General features: G+C 31.7%; 1 non-coding gene across 1 annotated transcript; it reads left to right on the plus strand.

Annotated features, from left to right (window-relative positions):
* The first annotated feature begins 4,810 nt into the window (after positions 1-4,810).
* LOC138884519 (small nucleolar RNA SNORD96 family) lies at positions 4,811-4,904 on the plus strand. Its single transcript, XR_011404695.1, has one exon. It is a non-coding gene; the product is annotated as a small nucleolar RNA SNORD96 family (small nucleolar RNA).
* Positions 4,905-5,494: the final 590 nt, after the last annotated feature.

The following is a 5,494-nucleotide window of genomic DNA, read 5'->3' on the forward strand; positions in this document are numbered from 1 at the left end:
CACACGCACACACGCAGCAACCGACCACCATCTCCTTCGTTTTTCACTTTTTCCGTCTTCATCGTCACCATCTTTTTCGAGCTCGGGCTCAAGCTTCCATGGCTGCCCCCTCGTTTCTTCTTCTTCCTCATCACTTGCAACTGTTCAATGCTTCTGCTTCTTCCAGCTTCGTCATCTTCGATTTGCCGTTGCCCGTCGCTGCTGGCTGCTTCTTCTCCTCCAGTTTCAAGTCGTTGCTGGCCATTTCTTCTTCTTCACGTCGCTGCTAGTGTTTCTTCTTCAGATCGTCATTGTCGTTGCTTCTTCTTCTCCATTCGTTGCTGCTGCTGCTGCGTTTTTCGTCCAACGTCGCCTGCTGCCCGATGATCCTTCTTCTTCGTTCACTGCTGCTGCGTTCTTCACGTTGCCACTGCTGTTTCTTCTTCTCCGCCATGGCTGCCCTTGTTGCTTCTTCTTCGTCTTCGTCGAATTAATTTTTAGGCGATAATTGTTTCCGGGCAGATTTGTTTCCATTCGAGTTCGTCGTCGTTTCGATCCGGTTAGTGGGTTTGAGTTTCATTTTGTCCGTATTTTGTTTTGATATTCTCAGATCTAAAATCGGTAAATGTTTGATTCTTGTTTTGTTCGTGTTTATCGTTTAATTAATTAGTTTTTTAGTTTATTTTTGTAAAAGAAATTGTTAGTTTAATTTTAATGTTGTTAGATTCAAATTGAAATTTAAAAAATTATTTCTTCAGTTTGTTTCATGTGTTTTTATGTATTTTTTAGAAATTGTTAATGTTGTTAGATTCAAGTTGAAATTCAATTAATTATTTCTTCTTCGGTTTGTTTTTATCCGTTTAAAGAATTTAGTTGTAATATAGAAATATGTTAGTTTAATTGCTTGAATCATCCATCTTTGTTGATTAGTTTAGATTAAATTCGTGTTCATCATTTGCTTGAAGTTCGTTCTTAATCCGGTGATTTAATATGAGTTTATGTTTTCATTCTTGATTTAATTTGAATATTCATCTTGGTTGTAGTGTTGTTGGATTTAATTTAAAGTTCAAATGATTATTGAGTTTAGAAATTCAAATCTACTTATTTGTTATGTTCAATTTGTTAATGTTATTGAATCTGAAAATATATGTGTTGTTAAAAATATCGTTCAGTCAAAATAATTCCGATTGTTGCTTTGTTGTTCATCGTTTAAGTTTGAATTTGTTGATTGAACTGGATTAAGGATTGGTTATAGCTGGTAATTTAATTTTTAAGTTCTTAGATAATTTTGAAGTTTGAACAAATTTTGAATCAGGGCAGTAACAGTAGTTTTAGGGGTAAAACGGGAATTGACCAATTACAGATTATTTAATTATGGTGGGGGACAAGACATAATGATAAAAGTAAAAAGAAAAGGGTTAATAATGATGTCTTCTTTTGACCATTCAAAAAGAGGGAACATGGGGGGCCATGTTGACTACTTTTACTAAAGTAAAAATTAGAAATAATGTAGGTAATAATAAAAGGTTTAAAGTTATACATAGTAGAGGAATATTGGGGTAAAAGAAAAAAAGAGGTAAAAAGGGGTAGTAAGAATAGTTTGAAAAAAAAAGGTAAAAAAGAAAAAAAAGGGTCTTGCTTTGGATATAAGAAGACTCGTATAGAAAAAAGGGGGGATTGAATTTTGAGAGATAGAAATTGGAGAACAAAAAAAAAAAAAAAAGAAAACTAAAAAAAAAATCTTCTACTTTCCTTCGTTGTTTGAAATCAGCATTAATTGTTATTGTTTCATCGAAGCTTGAAACTTCTTTCTGGGGTTATTATTCTACCGGTTTGCAAACTCTGTTCCTGGGCTATTACTATTGCTGGACTGTTGTTGCTGTTCTGTATTATTACTACTGCTGCTGATTCTCATCTTCATCTTCTCTTGTTTCCAATACCAGGTACACGACTGTAATACTAGCTATTGCAAGATAATAATGTGGAAGTATGAATACATATGAAGAATGGAATTTTGAAGTTTTGATTTTGCTTTTTCTTTCTTCCTTTTATTGATTGTATTTAGGCTATTTCATGTATTACTGAATAATAATTGGAATAAGAGAAATAACATAAGTTGGTCTTTAATGAATCGGCTTGGCAAAATGAGTTAATTCGCTAGTTATGAAGGTCTTAAGATTATCAACAGTAGGTTAATCGTAAACAAGTAGCTAAATTTAGCTAAGGCATGAATTTGAACTAAATTTCGTGAATTAGGCATTAACGCATGATTTGAGTTCAAACAAGATTAGAAGAACGTTTAAGTTTAATAAACTTTTTAATAAGTTTTAGTAATTATGGTTAAATCTAGTTTCAAATGGTTGTGAATAATTAATCTTAATAGTTTTTTTTTATTTATAACAATGCGAGTTTTAATCTAGCTATATTTGATTCTTTTGAATATTAGTTGTCGAATTTTTATTTTATTTATAATTTTGAATTTTTTTAGTAAAATTCCTTTTCATCAATATTTGTATTAATCTAGCAATTAGTATGTCATGCTTTCTTAAATAAATAAAAAAAAATTCGTAATTAATTAGGATTTTCTTTCTTTATTTTAGAGACTAATTTTAATAGAAAAAATGTAGTCGCTTTAAGATTTGTCCATTTAAAATAAATGAGATGAGATGAGCCTAGTAAAATGTATAGATTGCGGGGCCCTCACAAATGCATGCATTAATTACTTAGAACATCGGAGTTGGCCGTCTAGTGAAATTTTACGGCCTTTTCCCAAAACAACAATACGCTAGTCGCTCTAGGCGGGTCTTTAACATATTATTTTCTTAAATATGGGTGTGCATTTATGTAACCTAAATCCAAATCTCAACGGAGTCGAAATGTGTCGATAACCACAGGTGCATTGATTGCGACGTGGTTTGAAATACGTTTTCACAATGTTGCAATTCTCCGTAAAATAATAACAATAAATAAAAATAATAAAAGCGGCTAAAGGTTAAAATTTGCACATAAGTTCATAATTGTATAAAAATCAGATATTTAAGCCAAATATGACAGTTGAGCGACCGTGCTAGAACCACGGAACTTGGGAATGCCTAACACCTTCTCCCAGGTTAACAGAATTCCTTATCCAGATTTTTGGTTCGCGGACTGTTAACAGAGTCATTCTTTTCCTCGATTCGGGATTAAACCGGTGACTTGGGACACCATAAATCTCCCAAGTGGCGACTCTGAATTAAATAAATAAGTCCCGTTTCGATTGTCCTTTAATTGGAAAAACTCTTTCACCCCTCGCGGGGCGGAAAAAGGAGGTGTGACATGCGGTACCTATGGCGCTGCAATCTATAGGGCATAAAAAGGCCAGCGCCCAGGTTATCGTCTCGTGATGCTTGTGGAGTTAGAATAAGCTATTTAAGGAGGCGAATTTCAGACCTTTTTAATTTTATTTTCCATCACTTTGGAGACTTGAGAGCTCGATTTTGAGGTTTTGACATATATTTTCATCTACAATCTTGGGTTTAAGTGATTCTAACCTAAATCTATGGTTAATACATGAATCTATCACTAGATTTAACATCAAAACAACAAAATTGAGCAACAGAAATTGAGATTTTTGTTCAAAATTTGTAGTCTAATTATTTCCCTTTACAGTAATTACATTCTAATTTGATTTGTAATCTTTATTTAACAATTCTAAGAAACTATATTATTTTAAGAAATAATTTTGTCTTTGAGTCCTTAAATTATTCTTTACTGCTAAATTCAATTATAACCAAGATATCTTGATAAATAATAGCTATTCATTTTGCATAAAAATATTCATCATAATTGTTAAGCTCGTTGGAAATAGCTATATTGTTAGACAATGCATATGATTTTTTTAGCTGAAAGTGCATATATAACATGATTACATATATAATAGTTTCTTATTTTCATAAATAAGTAATTAATTCGATAATGTTATGGTGGAATATAATCGAAAAATATATATCTCACAATATATATCACATGTTAAAAAAATCGTCATAAAATTGAAACTCCATAAGATAGTGCTAAAGCTTTAAATATAGGGGTTTTCAACTAAGCATAAAATGCTGGAGTTCGGTACTTTAGCTACGAGTATTTCATCTAAATTTTAGTTTTTTGCATTAGGAAATGGATAAATTTTACTAATGATATTACAGTGGCTAAAGCTTGATTAACAATAAAAAAATGGCTATTTGTTAAAATATTCCGCTGCCCATCTCACAAAACTGACCCAAATTGGCCCATATTCAGCTAGATGTTCTTGAAGCCCACATTACACCATCTCCCAAACCTATTATAGTAACCCTCTATAAAAACCTCGCATCGTCGTCTACCCTTCCAGAGAATTAGGGTTTTCCGCCATATCCGGTTTTGCACTTGCTTCACTTTTATTGGTAGCTAACGATTCTACTTCTTCGATTTGTTGTAAGCAAATTTTTATTTTCTTATAACTGTTTAAAAAAGAAAAGACATTTTGTTTTGGTGTGTAAGTATGTACATATGATTTACTCTAATAATTTTGTTTAATTCTGGTGTTGTTTGATTATTTCTGTTAATGATGATTTCACTTTTGAAATTGGGGCGGGTTTAATCCAATACCCGTAAAATCCAAATGTGTAAAAATCATCAGAAATCAAGCCCTTTTTGTTGATTTCTTATCCGAAAAGGGTAATTTCATATCCTATCGCCTTGTAGAGCAGAGTCTCTGCCATTACTACTTGGGATTGGCCATGAGAATTACATTCATATTAATTTTTATTAAATTCAAAATGCTGAGTTTTTTTCTGTTTTACCCAATTTGATGTTTTAGCCTGTGAGGAAATCTATTATTAAAAAACACCATCTTTCGGGACTGAATGGCCTCTTTTGGCCTTGCTGATAATTCTGCAATTCTGAGGCCTGCTGTAACTTTTTTTGGGTAAAAATATGATTTGTCTTTTGCTTCTGCCTTTTGATTTTCTGCAATTATAATTATTATAACTTATTTAGGTCCTTAATGTCTGTCAAAATTCCTTTTTGGTATTAAAAGTTTATAATTTTAAGAGGCTCATAATTAGTTTAGTATTTTCTTGTTAGAGTGGAATGGTATAATAGATTATTTATTTGTTTAATTCTGGTTAACTTTTGATTAAAGCATGGTTAATTTTTGGTGACAATTGGATTGTGCTTATGGACGGTCAAGTGCTGTTTAGATTATTTAACAACAGTACTTAACAAAAATACATAAGCTACATTGAAAAGCCACGATGTTCATTGTTCATGTCTTTCCTTTAGTTTCATTTTGGAAGACTATCTCATTGTGGCTGAAATGTATTGCCAAAAAAATTTGATCTTGTTGAAAGATAGTTTGAGAATTTTTGTTACCCTTTTTTAGTCTGCCTAAAAAACAAGAATACTTTTTATGTTAAAAATGTTCCATTTTACAAAAGCATTCGACTCTTTCTTATATACTTTTACATAAATGAAGTGAACAGAGTAACAATTTCTAAGT

This window comes from Nicotiana sylvestris, chromosome 12 (genome assembly GCF_000393655.2).
Source record: "Nicotiana sylvestris chromosome 12, ASM39365v2, whole genome shotgun sequence".
NCBI classification, from domain to species: Eukaryota; Viridiplantae; Streptophyta; class Magnoliopsida; order Solanales; family Solanaceae; genus Nicotiana; species Nicotiana sylvestris.